Source organism: Pseudophryne corroboree, chromosome 8, assembly GCF_028390025.1.
Source record: "Pseudophryne corroboree isolate aPseCor3 chromosome 8, aPseCor3.hap2, whole genome shotgun sequence".
Classification (NCBI taxonomy): domain Eukaryota; kingdom Metazoa; phylum Chordata; class Amphibia; order Anura; family Myobatrachidae; genus Pseudophryne; species Pseudophryne corroboree.
Window position 1 is genome coordinate 410,472,021 of NC_086451.1, and position 21,848 is coordinate 410,493,868.

Below are 21,848 nucleotides of genomic sequence, written 5' to 3' on the forward strand. Positions count from 1 at the left end.
GTGCACAGGTTCAGCTTACTGCCACTAAACTGACCCCTGACACCTAGCACAGTGAGACAGGATTAGACAGGCAAGTCTTAGAATACAGCCGCAAACTTGCTAAGTTCACAGAGTAGTAACAGAACCCCAGCAAGCTAAACGACTGACTCCAGTCTTACTGCTAGGTCTGGATTGGCAGAGTGTAATACCAAATCCCCAGGCCTATTTGCAGTAAGCAACAAACAAATACAAAGCTACACAGTACTGGCTAACTTTCAGAAACTGACTAACCAACAAAGATTCAGCAGCATCTGCTTACCCTGAGAAGAGGCCTTATAAAGCAGGTGCTGTCCACGCCCCACTCAGACCTCACAGACTGTGAGCACAAAAACCAGCACCGGATCCCCTGCCATGCACAGAGCCTATAACCACTGCACAGCAAAAGACCCGAACCGGAGTATCAGCTGCGCTCAGGTCACTCCGCTAGCACTTGTCTCCCGGTTGCCATGACGACGTGGCAGCACAGGGCAGGAGACCCTAACACATAGAGAGGGACAGGGAGGGTGACAAGGGAGAGTGAACAGCAGGGATATATGGACAGGGAGAGTGACAGAGGGATAGGGAGAGTGACAGAGGGACAGGGAGAGTGACAGAGGGACAGAGAGAGTGATAGAGGTACATAGGGACAGAGAGAGTAACAGCAGGGACATAGAGAGTGACAGAGGGACAGGAAGAGTGACAGAGGAACATAAGGACAGGGAGAGTGACAGAGGGACATAGGGACAGGGAGAGTGACAGCAGGGACAGAGAGAGAGACAGCAAGGACATACAGTAGGTAGAGAGAAAAGCAGCAGGGTAAGATTACCTAATGGACAGCAGTAAGGAGGCTGTGGTCAGTGGTGGTGGTGCGGAGGAGGCTGCAGTCGGCGGCAGTGCAGAGGAGGTGGAGGCTGTGGTCGGCGGCAGCGGTGCGAAGGAGGAGGCTGTGGTTGGCGGTGCGGAGGAAGCAGCGGCTTCTGTGGCCTTCAGTGTGGCTCTGGTTGTGACGCCCCCCCCCACGTCCAGTCCGCCTATCATTTAAAATCTGCCACGGACCAGCAGCCAATCAGGAGCGGCCGAGCGGCTGCTCCTCATTAGCTGCTGGCTTGAGAGCTCCAATTGGTACTTGAATAGCGCCAAATTTGAAATGATGGCAGCAGCGGGAGTCTTCAGCAGTCAGTGCGCGAAGTGTCAGTATGCCACAGCGGTGTATACTGGCCCACATCGAGCACTGTATGTATGTATATATATATACACACACATACACACACTCTCCTGTGTATACACATAAATGCAATATACTATGGCCACTGCACCAGCACACACAAGGCTGCACTAGCACACACAGGGATACACTGCACTGCTCCAGCACACACAGTTTTACACCAAACTACACCAGCACACAGGGTTACACCATATGGGCAGCACACACAGAGTTACACTGCACTGAACACACCATACAGTGGCAGTACAAAGGTTTACACCGCAGTGCTCCAGCACACAAAGGGTTACAACATACAGTGACAGCACACATAGGGCAAATCCATTGAGTGGAAGCACACACTGTGTTACACAGCACTGCACCAGCACACACAGGGTCAATCTGTACAGTGGCAACACACACAGCATGTGCGCACATAGCCAGATTAAGGGGGGGAAGCAGGGCATACTGTACCCCGGGCCCCCCTGTGTCAGGGGGCACCCCGGCCAGAGCACACTGTCATCACTAGCTTTCCCGCTTAGGCAGCAGCAGAACCAGCAGCCAGAATGTGAGCAGGACAGTATACAGTGCAGGCAGAGACACAGGAGTATCATGTTTCATGAGCTACCGGGAGCTTTAGGAAAGATAGGAGGGTGGAGAGAGCTGTAAGTGACACAGGGATCCCAGCTTCTCCTCCTCCCTGCCTTGGTGTCTGAGTCCAGTGTAACCTGTTATGCAACTAAACCATTTGGGTCTAGAGATACAGACACACACATATAGTCCCCCTGAGTCCTGTCCCAGTGTGTAAGTAGTACAGAGGCTGCTGCTATTCTTGCATGTGACAAGATAAATTATTTTATTTTTCTATGTGTATTTTAAGGTTAAGTTGTTTTTGTTACACTACAAGAAAATATTACAAAATAGTTGACTTTCAATTAGGTGGAGCTATAAACAGCCATTAACAACTAATAGCCATTACTAAACTATTAGTTTAAAACTAATATACACCATTGGTTTAAATTTAATATACACAATTTATACCTCCTACCATGACTCATTCCAGGAAGGACAACATGCTCTCTACCTGGACTTCCATCTTAATTTATGATTGCAATCACCTGTGTTGAAATACCTTTGTTCAGTTGACACCAATCATATATTAGGTGAGAAGTCCAGGTAGACAGCATTTTGTCCCTCTTGGAATGGGACATATTGGGAGGTATGCACAATCTAGTATACACTGACCACCTTCCACTGGGGCCCCCCAGTCTTAAGTGCCCTAGCCACCTCCAAGGCTTAATCCGGTCTTGTGAGCGCAGACCCACAATCGCAAATAATCAGGTATTACGTACATCTCTGAATCAGGCCCTGATGTTCTTAAATCACCATAAAGATGTGTCCTACTACAGCCTTGCTGCTTTTAGCAGCGTGCTGTAGCGGGACCACAATGTGAACGCAGTGCGTCATGTCACGCTTGTTCGCATCGCTGCTGGGTCCCACAGAAGTGAATGGGAGGCGGGTGCATGCACACGCCAGCTCTCAATCATGTCTATGGAATAGCGGAAGTGTGCGATTGCATGCGCCCAGCTATGCCACGCTGTGCTTGCTGCAACGCATACACATTACAGCAAAGACAAAAAGAGAAAAAGTCAACTTCAGGGAGTACAACCAAGTAGGGAAAAATCAGCTGTCCCACTCACCAATTCTGGGTTTCTGAGATACAATGCTGTAGTTGGTCCAGTACAGTTAATGAGGCACACCGAACCATAGGTTCTTCGGATGGCTGGGGGAGGGGGGAAGCTTAGAGCAACCAGGGGGCACCCACACTGGTGTGACATTTTCAGGTGACCAGGAGTGGGGGTTTTCACGACTGGGGGCGGAGCTAAGTGAGACCAGGGTGGTCCACTCTGGTGACACAGCTTCTGATGGCTGTGGGTGAAGCTAAGTGCAACCAGGGGGCTCCCACACAAATAACACAGCTTCAAATAACTGGGAGCGGAGATAAAGTGCAGCCAGGAGGCTCCGAGCCTCCCACACCAAGTTTGGCAAAGAAATGCATGGCCGGGGGCGGGGCTTATCGCACACAGGGGGCGGAGCCTAGCGCGACCAGTAGGCTCATACACTGATGGCACAGCATCTCATGCCAGGGGCAGGGCTTATCGCGCACAGGGGGCGGGGCCTAGCGTGGCCAGGACTGTCTCAAACTGTTGGAAAAGCATCGGATTGCTGGGGCGGGACTTATTGCAGACAGGGGGCGGGGCCTTGCACGGTCAGGACTGTCTGACACTGTTGGAAAAGCATCGGATTGCCGAGGGCGGGACATATCGCAGACAGGGGGCGGGGCCTTAAGCAGCCAGGATTGTCACACTCTAGTGGCAAAGCATCGGATGGCCGGGGGCGGGGCTTATTGCGCACAGGGGGCGGGGCCTTGCGCAGTCAGGACTCGAATCACACACTGGTGGCAAATCCTTGGTTGGCCGGGGGCGCAGCTTAGCACAGCCAGGGGCGGAGCTTTGGTCAGCTCCGCTGATCAGCGGCCAGGAACTGGGGGTATGTGTGTACAATGCTTGGGGCAGCCAGGAGGATAATGTGCTGGGCTAGTCGTCACAGTGTTTACAGGAAAAACATTTTTTCCTGTCAACACTGCACTGCAGGGGATCTTCTGGGCCTATTTTCATGGGAGGCCTGGAGCTGCAGCTCCACCCGCCCCATTGTTAATCCGGCCCTGTGTCTATGCACCTAATCTGCATTAAGCCTCATGCACACAAAGCATAGTCCCAGATAAACAGTCCCTCAGACCCGCAATAACACATGGGTCCGGGAACTTATCCTAGATCCCATGTGTTATCAGGCAATCCAACACATTTACGGATGTAGAAAGCAGGCTGTAATAGGATAGCCCGATACTCAACACCGGTCTAAAATCAGGATATCAGACCCTTTTTTGTATGAAAATGATCAGGGCAAATAGGATACCCCCCTGTATGTTGTTAGGTGCCCCTAGGGTTCTGCAGCACTGTACACAGTGGCGGAACCCAGCAGTATATCGCCATATATATCTGTATACAACAGCTCTGTTCAGGACCTCAGTATACTGTCTCTTCCTACTAGTATACAGTATATGGTGGAAAGCACAGTATAAATTAGGGCGTTAGGTTCCTGATTCATACCTCCCAACTTTTTGCTTGTCTTAGGAGGGACATCTGCACAATGCAAAATCCTGCCTGAAATTAGGGGGTGTGGCCTCAAGCCTATAGGGTGTGGCCTCACTGGAAGTGACGCAATCGCGAGCCAGGCCCCCATTTCCGTCACTATGGAGGCATGAACAGCGCTTTGGGAGCTGCTGGCCGTGCCCCCTGTCCCTCTTTGCTGGTGAATAGACGCTGTGTGCTGTGCTCTATTTACCTCTGCTCTGCTAAGAAGAGCAGCAAGTGAGCAAGAGTCTCCCAACTGCCCCACCACCACTGTAGGACACTGCAGCCCGCAGGAGGGATAGGGGGACCGCCCATGAAAAACGGGACTGTACTGCCAAACTCGGGACAGTTGGGAGGTACGACTGATGCCCATAACAAGGCACATTGAGTCTTTCAATGTGGACATGTTGCTCTGTGCCAAAGTTGGCCAGATAGACTGTTCTGATCCCTAGGGTGGATGAAAGATGCTTCTCCTGTATTCACAGATGCATGCTGCATGAGGACTGCATAAGCCGCACTTACACATATCCGCCCTTACTGCGCTTGGTCTTTATCAGACCGCCCATTACATCGGGATCAGTATGAAATACCTACAATCAAAATCCCAACAATTGACCGACGCTCAAAATTCCGACAAGGTCAAAATACAGACATTAAAAATACAGACAAGGTCAAAATACCGACATTTAAAATGTTGACAGGTCAAAAAGTTGACACAAGTTTTTCATTGTTTTTTGGTGTGTATGTCGACATAGGTTGACTTGGACAACGTATAAGTGTACCGTGGCCCCTCGCATGGCTCGCTGCGCTCACCATGCTTCGGGCACGGTTATATTATATTATATTCCCCCTCCAGGTCCACTGGGATGGTAAAGTATGAACAAGTCGGTTTCAATAAAAAAAAACATGAAAAACTCATGTCGACTTTTTGACCTGTCAACATTTTAAATGTCGGTATTTTAAATGTTGGGATTTTGAGCATGTCTGGATTTTGACCTTGTCGGGATTTTGACCATGTCGGGGTTTTGAATGTCTGTCAATGGTTGTCAGGATTTTGACCGTCAGGTAAATTGAGCGCATCCCATTACATCCCTCGTTATGCCACTACAGATGTAAGGTGTTTCTGCATGAGTCTAGTGAAGATGCGCAACTAATGGCTCACAAACCATACCTCCCAACTTCGTTTGGGACCCGGAAAGGGGGTGTGACATCGGGATAAGTGGTCATGACCTCGTCCAAGTGGGCATGGCCTTGTTACACTAACCTGTTGTCCGGCATTTAGGGAGCGTGCCCAGCGCTCTCCAAGCAGCTGGGCACCCCCCTGCTCACTGCCCAGCACTGAATAGATGCCGTGCGAGTGCGCACAACATCTATTCAGAGATCTCTCGCTGTTTTGCAGAGCATAGCAGCAGGTGATCAAATCCTCCTTAACTGGTCCCCCCCGCGCACGCCCGTGGAACACTACTATCCACAGGAGGGGCAGCGGGACAGTGCCTGAATAGCGGGTCTGTCCCGCTGTATCCGGGACAGTTAGGAGGAATGCACAAAGTGGCCCAGCATCAGGCCCATAGGAGTGTACTGTAACCAAGTTACCACCTTATGCATGTGTTCTGGGTAATGCTGCCTGAGATATATTATTATACATATACTAACAGGATCACGAGTCTCTGGTGTGAGATCGCAGTGAGCTGGTCTCACAGTGACTGCTGCATTACATTATTACACCTGCAATAAGGACACCATATGCTGCATACAGAGAGTGTTTTTAGCCCTGGAAGGCTATATGGGCTAATTCAGGTTGGATCGCAAATCGCGATCCAACCGGAGTTTTTGCGGTGGGCCCGTGGGCGCAAGCGCAGCGCCCATACTGCGCAAGCACACACACTTAATGTGGGGGGCCGCAGAAAATGTGTTCGCCTCTGCCTGTCATTTAGGCAGAGGCAGTCACGGGGCGGGAGGGGGGGCAGCAGCGCTCCGTTTCCAGGGAGGAGATGGAGCGTTGCGGGGGCAGGGCGACCCGAATGGTGGGCGGTGGGGGGCAAATTGGGGAGTATCGGGGGAGTGGTCGTGTCGGCTGCGTGACGTCACACACAGCTGCCGTGACAGGTAAAATGTAGAGATGTTCGGCGGGCACTTTTAGTGTTTTGGTTCTGGTTCTATGCTTGTGTTTTGGATCTGGATTGGTTTTGCCAAAACCACCCTTTCGTGTTTTGGTTTTGGATCTGGATGATTTTTGGGAAAAAACATAAAAACAGCTAAAATCACAGAATTTGGGGGTAATTTTGATCCTACGGTGTTACTAACCTCAATAACATTCATTTCCACTCATTTCCAGTCTATTCTGAACACCTCACACCTCACAATATTGTTTTTAGGCCAAAAGGTTGCACCGAGGTGGCTGTATGACTAAGCTAAGCAACAAAAGTGTGCGGAGCAAACACCTGGCCCATCTAGGAGTGGCACTGCAGTGTCAGACAGGATAACTGGTCCTGGAGGAATTTATAATTCATTTTGATGAACATCATCTTCTCCACATTTTGCGGAAGTAACCTTCGATGCCGATCGATGACATGGTTACCGGCTGCACTAAACACTCTTTCGGAGTACACACTGGAGGGGGGGGCAACTTAGGTAAAATAAAGCCAGTTTGTGCAAGGGCCTCCAAATTGCCTCTTTTTCCTGCCAGTATACATACGGACTGTCTGACATGCCGACTTGGATGCTGTCACTCATATAATCCTCCACCATTCTTTCAATGGTGACAGAATGATGGCCCTCATTCCGAGTTGTTCGCTCGCAAGGCGATTTTAGCAGAGTTACACACGCTAAGCCGCCGCCTACTGGGAGTGAATCTTAGCTTCTTAAAATTGCGAACGATGTATTCGCAATATTGCGATTACAAACTACTTAGCATTTTCAGAGTAGCTTCAGACTTACTCGGCATCTGCGATCAGTTCAGTGCTTGTCGTTCCTGGTTTGACGTCACAAACACACCCAGCGTTCGCCCAGACACTCCTCCATTTCTCCAGCCACTCCCGCATTTTTTCCGGAAACGGTAGCGTTTTTATCCACACGCCCATAAAACGCTGTGTTTCCGCCCAGTAACACCCATTTCCTGTCAATCACACTACGATCGCCGGAGCGAAGAAAAAGCCGTGAGTAAAAATACTATCTTCATAGCAAAATTACTTGGCGCAGTCGCAGTGCGAACATTGCGCATGCGTACTAAGCAGAAAAACGCTGCGATGCGAAGAAAATTACCGAGCGAACGACTCGGAATGAGGGCCGATATGCAGTGACAGTAGGCATATCAGTAATCGTTGGCAGGTCCTTCAGTCCGGACCAGATGTCAGCACTTGCTCCTGACTGCCCTGCATCACCGCCAGTGGGTGGGCTAGGAAATCTTATCCTTTTCCTCGCAGCCCCAGTTGCGGGAGAAAATGAATGAGGAGCTGTTGATGGGTCACGTTCCGCTTGAGTTGACAATTTTCTCACCAGCAGGTCTTTGAACCTCTGCAGACTTGTGTCTGCTAGAAAGAGAGATACAATGTAGGCTTTAAACCTAGGATCGAGCACGGTGGCCAAAATTTAGTGCTCTGATTTCAACAGATTGACCACCCTTGAATCCTGGCAAAGTGAATAAAGGGCTCCATCAACAAGTCCCACATACTTTTCGGAATCGCTCCGTCTTAGCTCCTCCTTCAATTTCTCCAGCTGCTTCTGCAAAAGCCTGATGAGGGGAATGACCTGACTCAAGCTGACAGTGTCTGAACTGACTTCACGTGTGGCAAGTTCGAAGGGTTGGAGAACCTTGCACAAGCTGGAAATCATTCTCCACTGCGCTTGAGTCAGGTGCATTCCCCCTCCTTTGTCTATATCATTGGTGGATGTATAGGCTTGAATGGCCTTCTGCTGCTCCTCCATCCTCTGAAGCATATAGAGTGTTGAATTCCACTTCGTTACCACCTCTTGCTTCAGGTGATGGCAGGGCAGGTTCAGGAGTGTTTGCTGGCGCTCCAGTCTTTGGCATATAGTGGCTGAATGTTTCGAAAGTGGCCTGCAATTTTTCGGGCCACCGACAGCATCTCCTGCACGCCCCTGTAATTTAAAAAAAAATTCTGCACCACCAAATTAATTGCATGTGCTGGAACTAATGGCATTAATTGCATGGGACGTGCTGGAATTTGCCCAGATGTAATGCACACACAATATTGGTGGTGTTGTCCGATATCAAAAATCCCCAGGAGAGTCTAAGTGGGGAAAGCCATTGTGCGATGATGTCCCTCAGTTTCCGTAAGAGGTTGTCAGTGGTGTGCCTCTTACGGAAAGTGGTGATACATAGCGTAGCCTGCCTAGAAATTAGTTGGCATTTGCGAGATGCTGCTACTGGTGCCACTGCTGTTGTTGCTGCGGGAGGCAATACATCTACCCAGTGGGCTGTCACAGTCATATAGTCCTTAGTCTGCCCTGTTCCACTTGTCCACATGTCCGTGGTTAAGTGGACAGTGGGTACATCTGCATTTTTTAGGACACTGAGGACACTTTTTCTGATGTCTCTGTACATTCTCGGTATCGCCTGCCTAGTGAAGTGGAATCTAGATGGGATTTGGTACCAGGGACACACTATCTCCATCAATTCTTTAAGTTCCACTGAACGAATGGCAGATACCGCACGTCTAACACCAACATAGCTGTCAAGGCCTCAGTTATCCGCTTTGCAACAGGATGACTGCTGTCATATTTCATCTTCCTCGCAAAGGACTATTGGACAGTCAATTGCTTAGTTGAAGTAGTACAAGTGGTCTTACGACTTCCCCTGTGGGATGATGATTGACTCCCAGCAGCAACAACAGCAGCGGCAGCAACAGCAGCAGTAGGCATACCACTCAAGGGTCCTCTGGAGGAATCCCGGTTAGGAGAGGACTCCTCAGTCTTGCCAGTGACATAGCCTGCAGGACTACTTATGTTCCTGACTGAGGAGGAAGTTGACATTGAGGGAGTTGGTGGTGTGGCTTGCAGGAGCTTGGGTACAAGAGGAAGAAGGGATTTAGGTGTCAGTGGACTGCTTACGCTCTTACCCAAAGTTTCACAACTTGACAATGATTTCTGATGAATGCGCAGCAGGTGACGTATAAGGGAGGATGTTCCTAGGTGGTTAACGTCCTTACCCTTACTTATTATGGATTGACAGAGGCAACACATGGCTTGACACCTGTTGTCCGGATTTGTGGAGAAATAATTCCACACCAAAGAAGTGGCTTTTTTGGTATTTTGCCCAGGCATCACAATGGGCTTATTCATCCCACGGACAACAATTGTCTTCCCCGGTGCCTGATTTAAACAAACAACATCACCATCATAATCCTCATCATCAACTTCCTCCTCAGCGCCAGCAACACCCATATTCTCATCCTGGTGTACTTCAACGGTGACATCTTCAATTTGAATAGCAGAAACTGGATTGTGGGTGCTACTTTCAGCACTTGCAGAGGGCAAATGGTGGAAGGAGTCACCTCTTCCCGTCCAGTGTTTGAAAGGTCAGGCATCGCAACCGCCGACACACTTGGACTCTCCTTGGGGATTTGTGATACCATCTTAGAATGCACAGTTCTTTGCTGTGCTTTTGCCAGCTTAATTCTTATAATTTTTCTAGTGGGAGCATGAGGGCTTCCATCGTCATGTGAAGCTGAACCACTAGTCATGAACATAGGCCAGGGCCTTAGCCGTTCCTTGCCACTCCGTGTCATGATTGGCATATTGGCAAGTTTAAGTTTCTCCTCAGACAATTTAATTTTATTTTTTTGGGTCTTTTTACTGAACTTTGGCTTTTTGGATCTTACATGCCCTCTACTATCACATTGGGCATCGGTCTTGGCAGACGACGTTGATGGCATTTCATTGTCTATGTCATGACTAGTGGCAGCAGCTTCAGCACTAGGAGGAAGTGGTTCTTGATCTTTCCCTATTTTATCCTCCAATTGTTGTTCTCCATTATTTTTCTGGAGTTACGGCAGTACCACTGAACATATATGGCACTATCACTGGAATTATATGTCAGTACCACTGGACATATACAGCAGTGTCACTGGAGTTATACGGCAGTACCACTGGATTTATACACCAGTACCACTGGAATTATACGGCAGTACCACTGGACTTATACGGCAGTACCACTAGAATTATACGGCAGTATCACATGAATTATACGGTCATATCACTGGAATTATATGGCAGTACCACTGGAATTATACGGCAGTATAACTGGAATTCTACGACAGTACCAGTGGAATTATGCAGCAGTACCACTGGAATTATACAGCAGTACCACTGGAATTATACGGCAGTACCACTGGAATTATATGGCAGTACCACTGGACATATACGGCAGTATCACTGGAATTATATGGCAGTACCACTGGACATATATAGCAGTATCACTGAAATTATAAGGCAGTATCACTGGAATTATGCGGCAGTTCCACTGGATATATACGGCAGTATCACTGGAATTATTCGGCAGTATCACTGGAATTATATGGCAGTACCACTGGACATATACGGCAGTATCACTGGAATTATTTGGCAGTACCACTGGACATATACGCCATTTATCACTGGAATTATATGGCAGTACCACTGGACATATACGGCAGTATCACTGGAATTATACAGCAGTACCACTGGATTTATACGCCAGTACCACTGGAAATATATGGCAGTACCACTGGACTTATACGGCAGTACCACTGGAATTATACAACAGTATCATTGGAATTAAACGACAGTATCACTGGAATTATATGGCAGTACTACTGGACTTATATGGCAGTATCACTGGACTGGATTTATACGGCAGTATCACTGGACTTATACGGCAGTACCACTGGATTTATATGGCAGTACCACTGGACTGGATTTATACGGCAGTACCACTGGACTTATACGCCAGTACCACTGGAAGTATATGGCAGTACCACTGGAATTATATGGCAGTATCACTGGAATTATACGGCAGTACCACTGGACATATACAACAGTATCACTGGAATTATATGGCAGTACCACTGGACATATACGGCAGTATCACTGGACTGGATTTATATGGCAGTACCACTGGACATATACGGCAGTGTCACTGGATTTATACGGCAGTATCACTGGACTGGATTTATACTCCAATACCACTGGATTTTTACGGCAGTATCTCTGGACTGGATTTATACGGCAGTACCACTGGATTTTTACGGCAGAATCACTGGACTTATACACCAGTACCACTGGACATATACGGCAGTATCACTGGACATATACGGCAGTATCACTGGAGATATACGGCAGTACTTCTGGACTTATACATCAGCATAGGGACACCACCACTGGACTTATACAGGACAACACAGCACCGCTGCAATGGACTGGACTTATCCAGCAGCACTGGACATATGGCAGCAGAGGACACCACCACTGTGACTGGATTAATGAAGCACAATACGCCACCACTAGACTGATGCAGCACAACACAGCACCACTGGACTGGACTTATACAGCAGCACTGGAAATATGGCAGCAGAGGACACCACCACTGTGACTGGACTGATGCAGTACAAGACACCACCACTGGACTGTTGCAGCACAACACAGCACCACTGCCACCCTGCCTCTCTCATACATAAATACACTGACTGCCTCCATAGTCCACACATATATGTAGCCAGGGCACACTGTGACCTCTACCACTTTCTCGGGGAGAGACTCCTCCAGGAAGCCACTACTCCGGATGCAGCATCACCACAAAGTACATCTTACCGCTGGCCGGGTTGGCGGGGGGAGTTACTGCTCCCTGCAGCTTCCAACATCTATCAGCCCTTGGTCCCGCCGGCCGGGTTGGCGCTGCTGCTGCTGGCGGGGAGGCGCTGCTCCCCGCCCCGTTGCGGTCACCGGCTACATAGCGCAGCTGGCGGGGGTTAAAGTGCCGCTGGTGAGGAGCAGGTACCTGCTGCCTCTGATTGCATGCACGCTTGACCTTAATCCCCTCCCCCTTGAAAATATTAAGGTAAAAATGGGTTGCTGGGGGAAAAGTGGCTGCCGCTTCTGTCACCAGCATCTGGTACAGTAGATGAAAGATGTTAAAGAAATGTCTTTCATCATTTTAATGTTGGGCTGAATAAGAGGCGCCCTCCAGCGGCTGCCGCCCTAGCCAGCTGCCTAAAACTGCCTAGTGGTAGCGCCGGCCCTGCAAATAGCGCTGCTGCGGCTCCCCCTCCCTCCTCCTCCTTCTCATCTCACTGCCTGCACCGAGAGGGAGATGCCAGCACGAGGAGCCTGTCAGCGGGGAGAAGGTAAGTATATCCCTCTCTCTCTCTCTTTCTTTCTTTCTCTCTCTCTCTCTCAGGGGGACACCGTCTGCCGCAATGTGTAAAAAGGGGGACTGGCTGCCGCAATGTGTAAAAAGGGGGACTGGCTGCCGCAATGTGTAAAAAGGGGTCCTGGCTGCCGCAATGTATAAAAAGTGGGTCTGGCTGCCGCAATGTGTAAAAAGGGGGGGGGGGTCCTGGCTGCCGCAATGTGTAAAATGGGGTCCTGGCTGCCGCAATGTGTAAAAAAGGGGCCTGGCTGCCGCAATGTATAAAAAGGGGGTCTGGCTGCCGCAATGTGTAAAAAGGGGGGGGTCCTGGCTGCCGCAATGTGTAAAATGGGGTCCTGGCTGCCGCAATGTGTAAAAAGGGGGCCTGGCTGCCGCAATGTGTAAAGAGGGGGCCTGGCTGCCGCAATGTGTGAAAAAGGGGACTGGCTGCCGCAATGTGTAAAAAGGGGGACTGGCTGCCGTAATGTGTAAAAAGGGGGACTGGCTGCCGTAATGTGTAAAAAGGGGTCCTGGCTGCCGCAATGTATAAAAAGGGGGACTGGCTGCCGCAATGTATAAAAAGGGGGTCTGGCTGCCGCAATGTGTAAAAAGGGGGGGGTCCTGGCTGCCGCAATGTGTAAAATGGGGTCCTGGCTGCCGCAATGTGTAAAAAGGGGGCCTGGCTGCCGCAATGTGTAAAGAGGGGGCCTGGCTGCCGCAATGTGTAAAAAGGGGTCCTGGCTGCCGCAATGTGTAAAAAGGGGGACTGGCTGCCGTAATGTGTAAAAAGGGGGACGCTGTCTGCTGTAATGTGTAAAAAGGGGGATGCTGTCTGCTGTAATGTATAAAAGGGGTATACAAAAACCTAGGGCGATCCGGCACCGGTAAAGCTAAATAAGAATAGATACTGAAAATTAAAGAAGAAAAACCAAAACAGGACAGTGAGTTACCCTAAACTGGTAGGGGAGAAAAAGGGCAAAAATTAGCCTTTTCCATATGGTATACTATATACGTATCGGTGTTATTATCGTCCTAGTTGGTGGTGCGCCCAGAGCCAGAAAGTATGCAAACTTTTATACAAAGGGGAGAGGACAGAAGGCTCTTGTGTGGGCGCACTCTTATAGAAAAGAAGTAAATTTGATAAGGTAATTGAGATAAATGGTTAAAACATAACTTTTATTGACTAATATTACAAACGAGGTTGTTACCGGAGATCTATCCTTTAAGAATGCAATATACCGAGCATCTTAGTGAGATAAAAAATGTTCTGGTCTCTTAATGATTAAAAGTGTGTGGAAGGGCGGTAGACATTAGTTGGTCATACCCCCATTCCCACTTGACCAGTACAGACTTGCTGTATTGATGGAACCACAGGGTAGTCAAGACACAAAAATAATGATAATAACTATGCTCTCTTGGCTTAAGTAGAATTAGAGAAATGATCAGAAGTCATTCCTCTGAGTATAATACAAGAAAAATGGACATGCTCCTATCTGGATTTGAGACAGTAATAACGGTAGAGGTAAATATGGCACCTCACGTAGATGGTGCCCGTGACCAAAGGTCTGGAGATTGCAGAGTAAAGAAAAAAAGTGGTGATACTGCTGTTGGTGTTGCTACCACATAGGTGAGGAAAAAATCCCACTCTACAACACCAGGTATTCGCAGGTGGTCCCCCTTCCTGGTACTGACTTGGCCCAACGCTGTTTAGCTTCCAAGATCAGACGAGATCGGGCGTTGGCAGCGTGGTATGGTAGTAGAGAATTTTATGTGAACATCAATGAGAGTGCACCTATTTAAGAATATTGAAAATCAGAGCCGACAGGAAGAGGATTGAGGAAAGATGGAGTAAAAAGGTGGATCTGCTTTCCACGTTAGACCTGATCCAATATTCCCACTCATGTGGTGCAATGTACCAGGAATCGTAAATGAGAGTCCACGAAGGATAGTGATCTATAGACAGTTGAAGTTAATGAGAATCATGATCTATAGACAATTTGAAATTAATAAAAATACAGTCAGAAAAACACTATCACAGGTATATTACAGTATATCCCGACAGATAGTGCATGATAGGAGATGCTGATTGAAACAGATAAATGCGTAGTCACTCTGGTGATACGGTCTATTTCAAAACTGAGGGTAAGGTCTGGGATCTATAGGGTTAAGCACTGAGGTGACTGATTTATAGAAACTATACCAACATATATCTGTTAACCATGTGTGTCATACACTGTTTGCCACGTAGTCCCGGATAGAATATGGGATGCTAATATATACTAATTATCTGCATGCATAAATTGCTATGAGGAGGCAATAATAAAAATGGATGAATACCAGCACTTAAATAAGTATAACAAATATAATGGTCAAAAATTAATAACACCTAAACTAGGCGTTAGTTTCCAATAGGTTCACTCAATGCTAGGTGAGTGCTAATGAATAAAGGTCTCTAGATAATCACCCCTATGATACGTACTAGGTACGAGATAATTCAAGCGGTACTGCTAGGTTTTGTAAGTAGGAGTTGCTATCCGTGTCAGAGAGCCACAGGATAGTAATGCTTACAGTTTCACCAGAGATCAGGGTAAGCCGAGAGAGCAAGGCAGATAAATGAAGCTAAATGCCAGGATACGGTAGTGTCGACGGGACCCCTGTTCCTAAATGCGGAAGACGCGTTTCGCCCTAGGGCTTGTTCACTTCCGGGTTCCGTGCTGTACGGTGTAGGGAGAGGGCTTTTATGTCCGCCCCGGTTAAGGCTTAGCCAATCATGTGGTGTGGTGTGGTGGGTGTGATCTCCCCATATGTGTAGTTGCTAGGAGACCGCATGCATAAGGACGTCAGATAGGGAGGCGGGAGATACATAACTTATCGCGAGATCGCGGGCGCCATCTTGGATGTGGGAAGAAAATCTTGAAGGTTTGTGTGGGCAGTTACTAAGAGACTGAGAATAGCGGAGCGAAAAACGTCATTGCCGGAGGCTAGAAACATTGGGTGATGGTAAATCACCAATTAAGATATGTCGTATGATGAATGTGATCTCCCCGTATGTGTAGTTGCTGGGAGACCATATTTACTGGTGACGTCAGATCGAGAGACAGCAGATGCACCTCATATCGCGAGAGCACGGGCGCCATCTTAAAGGTGGGAGAAATGCCATAGAGAATAGGGTTTGTATAAGCGGTTGCTAAGATACTGATAATACAGAGCTGAGAAGTCATAACCGGAGGGCTGTGAACATTAGGTGGTAGTAAATCACCATTGTTAGATATAAAAATACTAAATAGTGGATAGGTGGCAAAAGCCCTTATTGCATTGCTGCGTTATAAAGGATGCTAATGTTGCCATTTGATATTAGGTGATACAAATAGATTAAATATTTAGGAAGAACTATACATGGGGGATGAGGGAATGTGATGAGATGGGGATATAATAATGAGAGAAAATAAAATATGATATGAAAAATCTATAAGATATATAAAGAAATAAATAACCTAAAATTATGACTGGAAGTGGATAACAGATAAAGATAATAATTTATTAGTACCATACTTGATTATAGGGAAATATTAAAATGAAATTAAATTAAAATGAGAATAAAATTAAAAATTTTTTTTGAAAAGTAAAATGATAAATAAATAAATGATAAATAATAAATGAATAAAAAATATATTGATGAATGAAAGGTGAAAAATGAAAAATGAAAAGCAAACAGGATAGGCCTGGGGGAAATTGTAATGGAGGGGCTGGACGTGCCTAAGGGGCCATGATAAAAGGGAGGTAAATGTAGGAGTGGAGGGGTCGGATTGTGACAGTGATAATACTGTATGTACATAGGAAAGCAGGTGTCGGGGTGCAGTAACAAGTCAACAAATGAAAGGGGTGAGTGGAAGCTGAGGATGGGATGTGAGTGCAAGGGGGTGCAATGACCATGGGAATAGATAAAATAATTAGTCTTGCATTTGTGAGGATAGAAAAGAAGATGAGGGGTGGGTGTGAGTGGTTATGATTGATGGGGGAAAATCAGGGATAAATGTCTGGTGGGTGTGGGCTATTGGTGAAGAATGGAAATGGGAACTAGGTGTAAAGAGGAATGTTGGATGGGAAAGGGGGATGATGAAGTCAGGTGTTAAAAAGTGATGTAAATATGGAAGATGAGAGGTGCATGGAAATTGTGTGCAGTGAAAGGTGTAGGTGTATCCATGACCTGTGGAAAAAATGATAAAAAGAGGAATATAAATTCAGAACATATAAATGGTAAGTGAAAAGCTAAATTACAAGAAAGCTCCATAATTAATGGTTTCATTCAAGCCAAAGGGTTTCAGGCTGTTCAGGCGGAAAATCCACTCACTCTCCTTTTTGTATAGTTCTTTTGTTATGTCTCCTCCTCGTATTCCGAGATGTACTCGATCCAAGCAGAAAGTCTTGAACCCTTTGATGGATCCTTTATGCACAGAGTTGAAATGTCTTGCTACTGAAGTGAGCTGTTTCATTCTGTTTAAATCTCTGGAGGCATTACGGATGTTCCCAAGGTGTTCCAAAATTCTTTCTTTCCATTTGCGAGTGGTCATGCCCACATACTTAAGATTACACTCGCACGTTATGCAATATATCACCGCCTGCGTATTACAATTGAAGAAATATTGTAACTTAACAGGCTGGTCAAATTTATCGATGACCGTGTTGGTTTGCAAAATTTGGGGGCATGCTTTGCAGTGGCCGCAGGGGAAAGAGCCTGTGATGATAGGTTTTTTGATATTTGAAGAGATCAAATGGCTGTGCACTAGCTGGTCTCTCATATTTTTTGATCTGCGCCAGCTCATTTGCAATGGGGAGTCGAAGAGGGGTGCCAAATCTGGGTCCAATTGTAAGATTGGAAGATGTCTAGTTATTGCTCCCTTCAACTTCCTGCTGTAGCCTCTATCCAGTAGACGGTTGGTTAATTCCAAAATGAGAGCTTGTTTGGTGTAGGAGGCTGTTAGTAGCCGTCTCCTAGGAGACGGCTACTAACAGCCTCCTACACCAAACAAGCTCTCATTTTCCGCCCACTGTGGAGAACATCCCTAAAGGGGAATATCTACGCCTAAGACGCAATTGCTCGGAAGATTCAACTTTCAAGGCCAAAAGCTTGGAATTAACCAACCGTCTACTGGATAGAGGCTACAGCAGACGCTCACTCAAGCGGGCATACACTGCCATAGCAAAAACCAAAAGAGAGAGTTTGATCTTTGGAAAGAAAAATAAGAGCACGGAGCAGGAAGACACCGTTCGCTTCATTGGGACCTTCTGCCCTGAATGGAGGAAGTTGAAGGGAGCAATAACTAGACATCTTCCAATCTTACAATTGGACCCAGATTTGGCACCCCTCTTCGACTCCCCATTGCAAATGAGCTGGCGCAGATCAAAAAATATGAGAGACCAGCTAGTGCACAGCCATTTGATCTCTTCAAATATCAAAAAACCTATCATCACAGGCTCTTTCCCCTGCGGCCACTGCAAAGCATGCCCCCAAATTTTGCAAACCAACACGGTCATCGATAAATTTGACCAGCCTGTTAAGTTACAATATTTCTTCAATTGTAATACGCAGGCGGTGATATATTGCATAACGTGCGAGTGTAATCTTAAGTATGTGGGCATGACCACTCGCAAATGGAAAGAAAGAATTTTGGAACACCTTGGGAACATCCGTAATGCCTCCAGAGATTTAAACAGAATGAAACAGCTCACTTCAGTAGCAAGACATTTCAACTCTGTGCATAAAGGATCCATCAAAGGGTTCAAGACTTTCTGCTTGGATCGAGTACATCTCGGAATACGAGGAGGAGACATAACAAAAGAACTATACAAAAAGGAGAGTGAGTGGATTTTCCGCCTGAACAGCCTGAAACCCTTTGGCTTGAATGAAACCATTAATTATGGAGCTTTCTTGTAATTTAGCTTTTCACTTACCATTTATATGTTCTGAATTTATATTCCTCTTTTTATCATTTTTTCCACAGGTCATGGATACACCTACACCTTTCACTGCACACAATTTCCATGCACCTCTCATCTTCCATATTTACATCACTTTTTAACACCTGACTTCATCATCCCCCTTTCCCATCCAACATTCCTCTTTACACCTAGTTCCCATTTCCATTCTTCACCAATAGCCCACACCCACCAGACATTTATCCCTGATTTTCCCCCATCAATCATAACCACTCACACCCACCCCTCATCTTCTTTTCTATCCTCACAAATGCAAGACTAATTATTTTATCTATTCCCATGGTCATTGCACCCCCTTGCACTCACATCCCATCCTCAGCTTCCACTCACCCCTTTCATTTGTTGACTTGTTACTGCACCCCGACACCTGCTTTCCTATGTACATACAGTATTATCACTGTCACAATCCGACCCCTCCACTCCTACATTTACCTCCCTTTTATCATGGCCCCTTAGGCACGTCCAGCCCCTCCATTACAATTTCCCCCAGGCCTATCCTGTTTGCTTTTCATTTTTCATTTTTCACCTTTCATTCATCAATATATTTTTTATTCATTTATTATTTATCATTTATTTATTTATCATTTTACTTTTCAAAAATTTTTTTTAATTTTATTCTCATTTTAATTTAATTTCATTTTAATATTTCCCTATAATCAAGTATGGTACTAATAAATTATTATCTTTATCTGTTATCCACTTCCAGTCATAATTTTAGGTTATTTATTTCTTTATATATCTTATAGATTTTTCATATCATATTTTATTTTCTCTCATTATTATATCCCCATCTCATCACATTCCCTCATCCCCCATGTATAGTTCTTCCTAAATATTTAATCTATTTGTATCACCTAATATCAAATGGCAACATTAGCATCCTTTATAACGCAGCAATGCAATAAGGGCTTTTGCCACCTATCCACTATTTAGTATTTTTATATCTAACAATGGTGATTTACTACCACCTAATGTTCACAGCCCTCCGGTTATGACTTCTCAGCTCTGTATTATCAGTATCTTAGCAACCGCTTATACAAACCCTATTCTCTATGGCATTTCTCCCACCTTTAAGATGGCGCCCGTGCTCTCGCGATATGAGGTGCATCTGCTGTCTCTCGATCTGACGTCACCAGTAAATATGGTCTCCCAGCAACTACACATACGGGGAGATCACATTCATCATACGACATATCTTAATTGGTGATTTACCATCACCCAATGTTTCTAGCCTCCGGCAATGACGTTTTTCGCTCCGCTATTCTCAGTCTCTTAGTAACTGCCCACACAAACCTTCAAGATTTTCTTCCCACATCCAAGATGGCGCCCGCGATCTCGCGATAAGTTATGTATCTCCCGCCTCCCTATCTGACGTCCTTATGCATGCGGTCTCCTAGCAACTACACATATGGGGAGATCACACCCACCACACCACACCACATGATTGGCTAAGCCTTAACCGGGGCGGACATAAAAGCCCTCTCCCTACACCGTACAGCACGGAACCCGGAAGTGAACAAGCCCTAGGGCGAAACGCGTCTTCCGCATTTAGGAACAGGGGTCCCGTCGACACTACCGTATCCTGGCATTTAGCTTCATTTATCTGCCTTGCTCTCTCGGCTTACCCTGATCTCTGGTGAAACTGTAAGCATTACTATCCTGTGGCTCTCTGACACGGATAGCAACTCCTACTTACAAAACCTAGCAGTACCGCTTGAATTATCTCGTACCTAGTACGTATCATAGGGGTGATTATCTAGAGACCTTTATTCATTAGCACTCACCTAGCATTGAGTGAACCTATTGGAAACTAACGCCTAGTTTAGGTGTTATTAATTTTTGACCATTATATTTGTTATACTTATTTAAGTGCTGGTATTCATCCATTTTTATTATTGCCTCCTCATAGCAATTTATGCATGCAGATAATTAGTATATATTAGCATCCCATATTCTATCCGGGACTACGTGGCAAACAGTGTATGACACACATGGTTAACAGATATATGTTGGTATAGTTTCTATAAATCAGTCACCTCAGTGCTTAACCCTATAGATCCCAGACCTTACCCTCAGTTTTGAAATAGACCGTATCACCAGAGTGACTACGCATTTATCTGTTTCAATCAGCATCTCCTATCATGCACTATCTGTCGGGATATACTGTAATATACCTGTGATAGTGTTTTTCTGACTGTATTTTTATTAATTTCAAATTGTCTATAGATCATGATTCTCATTAACTTCAACTGTCTATAGATCACTATCCTTCGTGGACTCTCATTTACGATTCCTGGTACATTGCACCACATGAGTGGGAATATTGGATCAGGTCTAACGTGGAAAGCAGATCCACCTTTTTACTCCATCTTTCCTCAATCCTCTTCCTGTCGGCTCTGATTTTCAATATTCTTAAATAGGTGCACTCTCATTGATGTTCACATAAAATTCTCTACTACCATACCACGCTGCCAACGCCCGATCTCGTCTGATCTTGGAAGCTAAACAGCGTTGGGCCAAGTCAGTACCAGGAAGGGGGACCACCTGCGAATACCTGGTGTTGTAGAGTGGGATTTTTTCCTCACCTATGTGGTAGCAACACCAACAGCAGTATCACCACTTTTTTTCTTTACTCTGCAATCTCCAGACCTTTGGTCACGGGCACCATCTACGTGAGGTGCCATATTTACCTCTACCGTTATTACTGTCTCAAATCCAGATAGGAGCATGTCCATTTTTCTTGTATTATACTCAGAGGAATGACTTCTGATCATTTCTCTAATTCTACTTAAGCCAAGAGAGCATAGTTATTATCATTATTTTTGTGTCTTGACTACCCTGTGGTTCCATCAATACAGCAAGTCTGTACTGGTCAAGTGGGAATGGGGGTATGACCAACTAATGTCTACCGCCCTTCCACACACTTTTAATCATTAAGAGACCAGAACATTTTTTATCTCACTAAGATGCTCGGTATATTGCATTCTTAAAGGATAGATCTCCGGTAACAACCTCGTTTGTAATATTAGTCAATAAAAGTTATGTTTTAACCATTTATCTCAATTACCTTATCAAATTTACTTCTTTTCTATAA

General features: G+C 46.2%; 2 pseudogenes; one reads left to right on the top strand and one right to left on the bottom strand.

Annotated features, from left to right (window-relative positions):
- Positions 1-14,400: 14,400 nt before the first annotated feature.
- LOC134953902 (5S ribosomal RNA) lies at positions 14,401-14,519 on the bottom strand (annotated as a pseudogene).
- A 6,685-nt stretch (positions 14,520-21,204) lies between these two features.
- Positions 21,205-21,323, top strand: LOC134953914 (5S ribosomal RNA; annotated as a pseudogene).
- Positions 21,324-21,848: the final 525 nt, after the last annotated feature.